The following is a 12128-nucleotide window of genomic DNA, read 5'->3' as shown; positions in this document are numbered from 1 at the left end:
GTTGTAGCTCTGTTCCATGGGGGAAAGGGTACCATTTGGTTAAGAAGAACAGGAGGGTAGAGCACTGCAGGAAGAAACTGCATGTGCAAAGGGAATGATATGAGAGGGAGTCTGGCTTCTGATCATAAGGATAGTAAAACACTGATCCTGGTCTGAAGGTGGGAGAAGGGTTAGAGTGGGGAATATAAAGCTTAAACAGTGGGAGAGCCACATGAAGTGCTTTATATAGTAATTATAAATATATACACCAGAAGAGGAAACAATATGCTAAGTGTAAAGAACCTCCAAATGCCAAACATTTGAAGAAACTGCCTTTTAAAAATAAATCAACAACCCATTTCTCTACTTCTGACATTCTTTATTCCCCTTGTGCTCTTATTTTCTTCTGTACACCTGTCACCATCTGACATACCACATATTTACTTGACACTTTGTTTAGCATCTGTCTGTCTCCAGTGGGCTGCCAGGCTCTGTAAGAGCTGGGACTTTGCTACTTTACTCACAGGATCTGGAAAAGCACTTGAGAAGTAGTAGCATTCAATAAACATTTTTTGACTGAATTAACACCAAAGCTAAAAGGAAAGTTACTGAGATAACAGTATGTGTAATTATACCATCTACTTTAGACCAACACTACTGACTGCATTTAAGAACAAAAGTCAATGGTACAAAATTAAATTTGGGGGCTCACAATCAGAATCTCATAGTCACCTTATCCTTCATTAAGCCTCTTCAGAGAGTCTGTTGTGGTCAAGGCAAGTGGTATGATCATCTGCAATAACTATACGAAATGGCTCATTACAAGTTCACTGGAAACTTTTCCCAGGGCTAGTCCCTTTGGATAAAAGGACCTATCACATAAGGAGGGACTGGCTGGCTCAGTCAGTAAAGCATCTCACTCTTGATCTCAGGGTCTCAGGGTCAAGCCCACTTTGGGCATAGAGCTCACTAAAAAACAAACAAACAAACAAGACCTATCACACAAATTGCTACAAGACAATATCTTTATATTACCATCAGGATAAGAAAAAAAATAATACTTTAACAGAAGTCCATATGAGAATTAACATGTCCATAAAAATCAAGATAACTCCCTCCCCCAGTCCTGACCCTCACTTTAAAAGAGATTATACTGACATGATGATGTTTGCTTTAGGTACTTACTTCTACATATGTATTCCTTTGAAAGAAATTAAATTTTCTTTTTTTTTTTTCAATATATGAAATTTATTGTCAAATTGGTTTCCATACAACACCCAGTGCTCATCCCAAAAGGTGCCCTCCTCAATACCCATCACCCACCCTCCCCTCCCTCCCACCCCCCATCAACCCTCAGTTTGTTCTCAGTTTTTAAGAGTCTCTTGTGCTTTGGCTCTCTCCCACTCTAACCTCTTTTTTTTTTTTTTTTCCTTCCCCTCCTCCATGGGTTTCTGTTAAGTTTCTCAGGATCCACATAAGAGTGAAACCATATGGTATCTGTCTTTCTCTGTATGGCTTATTTCACTTAGCATCACACTCTCCAGTTCCATCCACGTTGCTACAAAGGGCCATATTTCGTTCCTTCTCATTGCCATGTAGTACTCCATTGTGTATATAAACCACAATTTGAAAGAAATTAAATTTTCTTAGAATTCTTTCATATGCTCAAGGAAAATAATCTTGGTATTAAAATGTAAAAGTGCCCTAGTTGGTAATTAGGAAATAGGCCAACTTTATTTGTCAAAGGGTTACAAAAATCATATTTGCCAACATTCATATTTCATTTTTGAAAACAGCAATAGCTCCTAACTCCTGTAATTTATTTAAAAAAAGAATAGTGTGGGGTACCTGGATGGCTCGGTCGGTTAAACAGCCAACTTTGGCTCAGGTCATGATCTCATGGTTCGTGAGTTTGAGCCTCGCATTGGGCTCTGTGCTGACAGCTCAGAGCCTGGAGCCTACTTCGGATTCTTTGTCTCCCTCTCTCTCTGCCTTCCTCTGCTCATGCTCTCTCTCTCTCTCTCTCTCTAAAAATAAATAAATATTAAAAACATAAAAATAAAAAAAGGAATAGTGAGCTATATTTACTTTAAAAGTGGAAAAAATGGGCACCTGGCTGGCTCAGCCAGTGGAACACATGACTCTTGATCTCAGGGTTGTGAGTTTGAGCCCCACACTGGTTGTAGAGATTACTTAAAAATAAAATCTTCAAAAAAAAAAGAAAGATGGAAAATAAATTGAGATAACCTTATAACTACCATAAAATGTATTAAAAGTTACTGTCTTCTTTCTCCTTTAATTTTTATGCTTTCTCCTAGAACCTTCAAACACAGGCTATTTTGTAGGATTGTTAACATCACTAGTTGAAGCCAGACTTGTATATTATTATAGCTATCTGACCAACAAACTATTTTAAAGCTCAGTTAATCTTTTCCAATAGTGAGAGTAAAACACATTTATTACATACATATTCAAAAGCTTGATAATTTAGAATAACAGTATGAGTCAGTTTGGTATGATTCTGATAGTATTTTTCACTGAAGCAGAAATCACTTAAATAAACATTGGTCATCTGTTCATTTCTCTCAGTTGTATGTTATGTGACTCTAGAGCTTCTGGAAAATTTTCTCCTTAAAAAAAATTAGAAATAAAATACATTACAAAAATACCAGCACTTATTAAACAACTACAGGCAAAAAAAGAAAGAAAGAAGGGGAAAAAAACCCCACCTTTTTTTCATGTATATTCACTGTTGTCTCTCTCTTTACGAATTAAATCAGGCTAAGGAAATGTGTGCATTGGATGATGGAGTAAGATATTGTACACATAAAGGAGACCAGGCACTGACCTTGCAAATCCTCCCAACAAGGAATTAAATGAATGGCTCATAGCATGCAGGAGGCTACATTTTTAACAAGTTCTCAGATGATTTAATATAGGTGTGGTCCAACAGGCCATGCTTTGAGAAACAGCGCCTCCTCTCCATCTTCCCCTAAAAGGCCTAGAATATCTTCCTTCAAGTGAACCTCAGCCTAAGCCTGGCTTCAATTGCAGCACTTGCCTCCCTGCTGGGACAGCAGATTTTCTGATCTGAAAATTTTTATTTCCCTGACAAAACAGTGGCTTCTTAAATAAGTAATAAATACTTAAGTGATTTCTGCTTCTGTGAAAAATACTACCAAAAATCATTATAGATAACTAGTATTATTACTTGACAAAATAATGAAGGAGTTAAAGAATTATTTCCCTCTGAAATCCACTGGATTCAAACTTCGTCTTTTGTAACTTTTGTGAAATTATTAAGTTCAACACTGTTTCCCTAATTGCCAAAAATAATGTTTCAAATCTAATCTTATTTGGTCCCTTTCAAGGCACTTGATATGGGCAGTGTAGCAACTCATTTATGGCTGCAGCACTGCCAGTAAGAATGGCTGGGTTTGAGTCCCAGCTCTACTGCTAACCAGCTACGTGAACTCGTGTTAGTAAGTCTTTTAACTTGAGTTTCAGTTTCGACAACTGTAAAATGGGTGTAATAACTGTACCTATCTCTTAAGAGTTGTATTAAAATTACTTGACTAAGAGAAAAACAAACCACTTAGCTCAGCATTGGGTACATAAATCATCTAGTTCAACTCTTTAAAAACATCACTGCTTAGCAATGTGTTCCACCTGGGCCTGGGTGGCTCAATTGGCTAAGCATCCGACTTTGGCTCAGGTCATGATTTCATAGCTCTTGAGTTCAAGCCCCACGTTGGGCTCTGTGATGACAGCTCAGAACCTGGAGCCTATTTCAGATTCTGTGTCTCCCTCTCTCTCTGCCCCAGCCCTGCTTGCACTTTGTCTCTGTCTCTCAAAAATGAATAAGCAAAAAAAAAAAAAAAAGAAAAAAAGAAAAGAAAAGAAGAAGAAATGTATTCCAACCTAGTAAATCTTATTTCACTAGTTTCTCCTCTATTGATGCTTTAATTTGTAGCTAATATTTAATTCTCCCAAGTTACATCACCAGTGTTAGGCATTTGTGTATAAGTGAACATATTCTGTCACAGACATATGTAAGCAATCAGAATTAACACCTGTATCTAAAACAGCTCTTAGGACACCTTCCATTCCACATCACTTAGAATCCTGTGATGTGACAAGCTTCCTGTCTCACTGAAGAAGAGACATTCTGTGACTATGAATTCAGTACAGCACTAAACAAGGGTAAAACCATAGAATTCTCTAAAAATTCTGTTTCCTTGCATTAAGAAAATTAAGATTTCTCCTCAATTGCTCCTTCACCTCAAAAAGAGCGGTAGTATTGCAGGTGTGACCTAAGAAGTCTTAGGGTCAGCACTGCCAGCTAGGGACAGCTGTAGGCTAGCCACATTTGCTCAAAAGGGAGTTAATTCAAACAGGCTTCACATATAGAGGACATGCAACGTTCAGTGACAACTAAGACAACACAAAAAGACAAAAAGAAGACCAGATGACACAAGTGAATAAAAACTAGATGAAACTTTTCAAATCTCGAACTTAATTTCAAGTCACAGAAAAGAAATTAAGCATTTCAAAGGCAAAAAAAAGAGTAAAACAAGAGAATAAATATTGTACTGTATTAATCACGATAAGGACCCCTTTTGTCTTGGCCAAAATATATTCTTAAATCAACTGTAGAATGTGGCTGCATTTTCAGGCTTAGCAGCATGAAACCCATATGACTGTAATTAACGTAATAAATCATGTTGTGGAATTTTCTACAGAATCTGACAGTACTCACTGATATACTGCTTATTAGAGACTGCAGAGATTTCTCCTCCACTTTTTTTTATTACACTGCCAGAGACACTGAATCAAGAGGACCTTCTGATGGGTCTGAAATACCTGCAGCTGGTGTAATACATAAAATATATAGTGAGCTGCTGCCTTCAGACTTTCATATACAAAACATCATATACAATTTCCCAAAAGAACCTTATTTTTGAGTTCTTACTTTCCTGGACTTAAGGCAGTTGTAGGAGAGACAGGGATTCATTACTCATGTGACATGTACATTTTCTAGTTTCTTTTTTTTTTTTTTTTAATGTTTGTTTACTTTTGAGAGAAAGAGCAAGTGGGGGAGGGGTAGAGACAGAGACAGAGAATCCAAATCAGGCTCCGCCCTGTCAGCAGACTCCAATGTGGGGCTTGAACCCACAAACTGTGAGATTATGACCTGAGCTGAAGTCGGAGCCCTAACCAACTGAGCCACCCTGGTGCCCCCCATTTCCTAGTTTCGATCATGAAGTCACAGCTTTACACATGTGGCTTTCTTTTTCAGGTTAGTCTGTGATGACTCCATTAGTACACAACACATAATACTGTTTAACAGGCATTATTTCATCAGCCTATGTATGTTCTTTCATGATTTTTAAGTAAAATTTTATTGGATATTAAATCATTTTCAAAAGTAAAAATTACTCCTTGCACAGTTCAGAAATTCAGCCATGACTGCATTTAACCCTGGTGAGTTCAAATATCCTTAAATATACTTTGCTTAAATCCAGAAATATCGAAGTTTAAAAAACAGATGACTTAAAGAGTATTCACATGAGGAAAAGGTTATTTTATGTATATTTTCCCTAATAAAAATAATTTTATTAGTTTTATTATGAAAGTAGTACTTTAAAAAAATTTTAATGCTTATTTTTGAGACAGAGAGAGAGAGGGAGACACAGAATCTGAAGCAGGCTCCAGGCTCTGAGCTGTCAGCACGGAGCCTGACACAAGGCTCGAACCCATGAACCATGAGATCATGACCTGAGCCAAAGCTGCATGCTTAACTGACTCAGCCACCCAGATGCCCCAGTAGTACATGTTTAATATAAATAAATGTATAGAGAAGACAGAAAAACTGCCCATAAATCCATCATCCAAAGGTGGCCACCGTATATATTTTGGTGTATATCCTTCTGACTTAAAATTTTAATTACAACTATTACTCTTCAATTACCAACAGTTTAGTCCATTCCACTTTAACTATATACTTCAGTGTCCTTTTGTGATGTATTTTTATTTTCTCTGGAAATACTGCTGTGTCTTATGTTCAAGAGGGAAACTACTATTAATACAGTAATGCCTGGTTAAGTTACTATTTCTGACATATTCCCTTTGATCATTTGAAATTAGAGGTTTTAAGACTTGAAAAAGAATTTGATATTGGATTTATTACCCATTGATGATATACAAATTCCCTGTGTCTATTCTTGCCTCTATTCAAACTCCACACAGCAGCATGAGTTTTCCCAAAAGAAAGCAGAAAGTTACCTTTTTTCTTTCTAGAAATTTTAGTATTTGCATTATTTACTTTTTAACACTCAACAAAAAATACATTCAGCACCTCAACACGGTAGGCATTGTTTTAGGCATGTCTGTATATGTCTCCTCAACTGTTAAACTTTGATTATTATCCCCTTCTTACGGAGACAATTAGACAATAAAAGCAGATGGGAGATTGGGACTAGAAAAGGAAGAGTAAAAGTAGAAGTTTTGGCAATGAAGTTTTTGGAGAAATAAAACTGAAGGAAAGTTGGTGTACTTCCTAAAAGGACATCTAAGTGCTAAGAGGGAGGGCTGCCGAAACATGCAAGAGAAGCATCACCATGGCCAGTGACTCTGGTGGTTAACAGCGTGAACCAGACTAACTAGGTCAGAATCCCGGCTCTCCTAGCCTCTTACTGTGTGACCTCCAGCAAGTTCAACTTTCCTTGCCTTAGTTTCTTCATCTGTAAAATAGAGTTAATTATAGTCCTGACTTCACAGAGCTGTGAGAACAGAGCTACCACAAGCAATTAGTGAGATAATAAGCACCCTATAAGTATTGGCTATTTTTATTGCTATTCTGCATGTAGTAATCAAAGAGCTAACAACATATGACCCTGCCTATGAAGAAAAATAATCACCATTTGTTAATAGCTTATCAGTACCTCAGTCAGAACTGAGTGTCTGAAAAGCACTTTTCATGAGTTTGTGAAAATTCTATGGCTTCAGTGACCCCAAAACAAACAAGCATGCTACATTAGGTAACATCAGATGAATTTAAGAAATGAAATACTATACACAATAGAAACAGTTATAAAAAATTTTGATTAGAAACCAGGTCTTTCTTTACATTTACATTCAATTTACAGGACTGCATATCTTAATTAGTAGGCTCAAAATGTGAAGGCATCTTTTACTGAAAATGAATAATAAAGTAAAAAACACAAAGATATTATTAACCAACTTGAAACAAAAGATGTATGGCACATAATGCATAGGAAAACAGATAACACATAAAAATAGAAATGCAGAAAACCCTAATAAATTATCTTTTTTTTTCTGAGTTAGTCTATTAATATTGATTAAATTCCACCCAAGAAGTAATAATTTAATGGATAGGAGAATGCTAATTTCTCTAATTGGGTCAGGGGGTAAAAACAAAACATAGTTTTGAAAACTTCATTATAAAATAAAAACTAAATTATTTTTTCTACATGGATTAGCTTTCTATTACCCATTTATAAGTATGGGCAAAACAGGCAAAGTTTTTTTTCTTACTGATGAGATAGCTGCTTTTCATTACACAGAATAATAATTTAGCAGCAGTTATTGTAACAGTATAAAGGTATAAAACATTAGTGATCTGTAACATAAATCTTAACATACTCCAGAGACTAAATATATTATGTAAAATATAATTTCAGGCATTATTTTTAAGGAATATGTACCAAACACTAAAGTCAAATTCACAGCAATAGCACATTCTTGGATTATAAGGATTCTTTTTTTCTGCTAAATGAAATTAACAGGTAGAAAATTAAGTAACACTGATTTTTTTTTTTTTTTTAAGTTTCTAGGGGTGGGAGTGGTTTCAGTAAGATGTCTGAAGACATCCGTTACTCATATCACCCCTGTCGACAATAATTTGATATCCACTCAAGGACAAAAGTGGCTTTCTGGGAGTTTTGGAACTGGGTGGGAGATTGTGAAACCCTACCCTAACTGTTTTGAGAAGGCAAGCTCACAACCAGGTGGCTGACTCACCAATCATGGTCCAGACTTCAGATCCTTGAACAGCTCCATACCCCTGAGAACTATAGCCCCATGTGGCTTCAGTTCTGTCACCAGCACCATATGCCAAGGGACCCAGGAGGAGTCATGCCCACATGCACTGGGTAATAGGCATACAGACCTCGGTTCAGGATGTGGACCCTAAGTGGCCTGTAAAGCATGTCCATTCTCTTCTTGGTTGTGGTCTGGAGCCCCTGGAGGTAAGCCCTCCAAATTCTTTCAGGCTGTAGATTCTGAAAGGGCCCTGTAACCAGGGCCATGCTGCTTCTAGCTGTAGCCTGAAAACAGTCCTGCTGACACAGGGACATGGCAGGAGACACTTCCATCTGTGTGGCCAGAAATTCCAAAAGGGTCCTATACTTGGAGTTTGCCAGCAGTCCTACAGGTCCAAGGACCTAGTACCTAGTAGGAGATACTAATGTTGGCAGCCCTGAAGATCCTGAAAGGGCCCAGTATATGGCTCTAACCCTCTCACAGCCACAGTCTGCCAGCAGTCCTGAGAGTCCAGAACCCCAGCAGGACATAATCCCATCTGCGAACCCAGAGATTCAGAAAGGGCCCAATACTCAGCTCCAGCTTCTCAGCCAGTCCATGACTAGTACCGCTGGCCAAGGGAATCTGTGGGAAATACCCCTGTCGGCACCCCCACAGATCCTGAAAGGAACCTATAATCAGGTCTAGCTCCTTTAGCCACACAGGGAATGATGCAGCCTACCTAGGGACCTGGCAAGAGACACACCCATGTGTGCCTCCAGAGCCAGGTCTGCAGACCTCAATCTTGGCTGTGGAACCAGAAACAGTGCTGCAAATCAGTTACAGCCTCTTCTAGGCCATGGTCCAGGGCCAGTCCTACCAATCCAAGGACTCTTCCAGTGACCACTTAGGATCATTTTCAGGGGCCTGGTGGGAGCCACAACTGTCTGTACACCCAGTTAATAGGGTCACTGTCTGAAGACTTAACTGTGGATCCTAAAATGGACCTTTGTCCCAGCACTACCCTACCAAGCAAGGTACTGGAGACAGTCCTGTCCACCCAGGGACCGGGTAAGATCCACACCCACCTGAGCCACTGGTAACAAGAATACCAACTGCAACCCAACTGTAACCTAGGAACAGCCTCCTAACTGTCCAGCCCAGCATGACTGTGATTCCAGAGGTAATCCTATCAGCCCAGTGAACAGGAAAAGACCTTTACCTGCTAAAACCAGTCTGTAAAAACTGGAAGAGGTGTTACTTCAAATGTACAGACAACAATGCAAGGCTACAGGATCAGGAAGAACCAGGCAAACATGACAAAGAAATTAATAAAGGAACCAAAGGAAACTAATCAAGCTCCCATAACTGATCTCAAAAAAATGGAGATCTAGCTCTTTTTTTTGTGGTGCCTCGGAAGCAGTAGGCTGCTTCAGGATGAAGCTGAACACCTCTTGCCCAGCTACTGGCTGCCAGGAACTCATTGAAGTGGACGCTGAATGCAAACTTCATACCTTTTATGAGAAGCATATGGCTACAGAAGTTGGCGTTGATGCTCTGGGTGAGGAATGGAAGGGTTATGTGGTCTGAATCAGTGGTGGCAATGACAAACAAGGTTTCCCCATGAAGCAGTGTCCTGATCCATGGCCATGTCCGCCTGCTACTGAGTCAAGGGTATTCCTGTTACAGACCAAGGAGAACTGGAGGAAAAAAGTGTGAATCTGTTTGAGGTTACATTGTGGATGCCAAACTCAGTGTTCTCCACTTGATCACTGTAAAAAAGGGGGAGGAAGGATATTCCTGGACTCAGTGACACAACTGTGCCTCGTTACCTGGGGCCCAAAAGAGCTAGCAGAATCCACAAACTTTTTGATCTCTCTAAAGAAGATGATGTCCACTAGCATGTTGTGAGAAAGACCCTAAACAAAGAAGGTAAGAAACCTAGAACCAAAGCACCCAAGACTCAGTGTCTTGTTACTCCATGTGTCCTCCAACACAAAGGTCAGCATACTGCTTTGAAGAAACAGTGTACTAAGAAAAATAAGGAAGAGGCTTCAGAATATGTTAAACTTTTGGCCAAGAGATTGAAGGAGGCCAAAGAAAACAGCAGGAACAGATTGCCAAGAGACGGAGGGTGTCTTCTCCAAGAACTTCTACCTCTATGTCTGAGTCCAATCAAAAATGAGATTTTTCTAAGAGTAACAACTAAGATCAGACATAAAAACAAAAACAAAAACAAAAACATAAACGGAAATCTATAATCTGCAGGACAAAACATTCAAGATAATCATCTTAAAGAAACTCAACAAGGGGTGCCTGGGGGGCTCAGTCAATTAAGAATCCAACTTCAGCTCAGGTCACGATCTCACGGTCTGTGAGTTCGGGCTCACAGTGCTGACAGCTCAGAGCCTGGAGCCTGCTTAGGTTTCAGTGTCTCCCTCTCTCTCTGCTTCTCCCTCACTCATGCTCTGTCTCTCTCTCTCTCAAAAATAAACATTAAAAAATTTTTAAAAACAAAACTCAACAAAATGTAAGAGAACACAAACAACTAAACAAAACCAGGGAAACAAAGCATGAATAAAAGGAAAAGTTTAATAAAGAAATAGAAACCATGAAAAAGAACCAATCAGAAATCCAGGAGATGAAGAATGCAATAACAAAAGTGAAAAGTTCAATACAGAGCATCCAACACACTTGATCATGCAGAAGAATCAGTGACCTTGACAGATTATTTGATATTAGTCAATTAGAAGAATAAAAAGAAAACTATGAAAAAAAAAAATAAATCCTATGTGAATTATGGGATACCATCAAGTGAATGAACATTTGCATTGTGGGAGTTCCAGAAGGAAGAGAGAGAGAACGGGGCAGAAAGCTTACTTAAAGAAATATTAGTTGATGGGGCAGTTGGGTGGCTCAGTCAGTTGAACATCCGACTTTGGCTCAGGTTATGATCTCACAGTCTGTGGGTTTAAGACCCGTGTCGGGCTCTGTGCTGACAGTTCAAGGCCTGGAGCCTGCTTCAGATTCGGTGTCTCTCCCTCTCTCTGCTCCCCTCCCCTACCTCAAAAATAAGTAACCATTAAAAAAAAGATATTTAAAGAAATATTAGTTGAAAATTTCCATCTTGGGAGCTATATGGTCATCCAGATACAGAAAGCTCAAAGGACTCCAAGTAAGATCAACCCAAAGACTATTCCAAGATCTATTATAATCAAAATGATAAAAGTCAAAGAATTTTTAAAGCAACGAGACAAACTATTTTTAATAGTTCCCAGGTGACCACACATGGAGTCATGAGGGCCTAGAACACACAAGCGCTGCATCCAAGGTGGAGGCCAATCACTCTGTTGAAACCCTCTGAGGCTCTAGGCTTAGGGACAACTGACAAGGGAATGTGACAGTGAGAAGTAGAGTTGAAAACTGGGCTCCCTAACCTCTCACTGCTCCACCCTCATCCTTTTCCAAAACAAAAACAAAACAAAACAAAAAACAGACAAAACTTTGCTAAGGAAACTGAACCCAATCATGTGGGAAGGCATGGCCTGTAGCATGGGTGCTGGTGCCTGAGACTCATCTTTGGAGGCCTGTGGACCAAGCACCAGCTCTCTATCCACTCTCTATAACCGAGTCCTGCCAATCAATACATCTCACATACTTTTCACTCCGGGAAAGGCCCAAAGTAAGCAAATTTATTTACACAACCACAGAAGAAACCAACACCAGATTCCTGTCCTGTGTTCTTAAATGTGAACTATTTGACTAGGCATCAGAAGAAAACTGGCAGCAATAAAGAGAAGGATGGAAAAAAAAAAAAAAAAGGAAGAGAAAATTTAAGGATAGAAGATAATTTTTTAAAAACTTTTAATCAAAATTCTGAGAGATTTGAGAGATTACTATAATTATAATCCCTGTGAAAGGAACAATTACTAAAGAAAAAATTTTTAAATTCTTATTAGAGGAAAGGAATTTTCGGCAATTTAAAAACTCAAAAGTTTACTTCCCACCTATCCATTCTTGGGAAATTATTTGATGGACTCTAGTAAAATGAGGGGAAAAAAGGGACATGTGAAAGCTAGGAAACAGAGGATAAAACCTATAGAATC

The 12128-nt window shown here is 38.7% G+C and overlaps 1 protein-coding gene and 1 pseudogene across 3 annotated transcripts in view; one reads left to right on the top strand and one right to left on the bottom strand.

Moving 5' to 3' along the window:
* Positions 1 to 12128, bottom strand: part of KIAA1958 (KIAA1958 ortholog) — a 153737-nt gene that overhangs the window by 54715 nt on the left and 86894 nt on the right. The gene's annotated exons all lie outside the window — the stretch shown is intronic.
* Positions 9460 to 10228, top strand: LOC122204756 (annotated as a pseudogene).

Source organism: Panthera leo, chromosome D4 (genome assembly GCF_018350215.1).
Source record: "Panthera leo isolate Ple1 chromosome D4, P.leo_Ple1_pat1.1, whole genome shotgun sequence".
Taxonomy (NCBI): Eukaryota; Metazoa; Chordata; class Mammalia; order Carnivora; family Felidae; genus Panthera; species Panthera leo.
The sequence above is the reverse complement of the archived record's forward strand: the minus strand, read 5'-3'. Positions and strand labels throughout refer to the sequence as shown.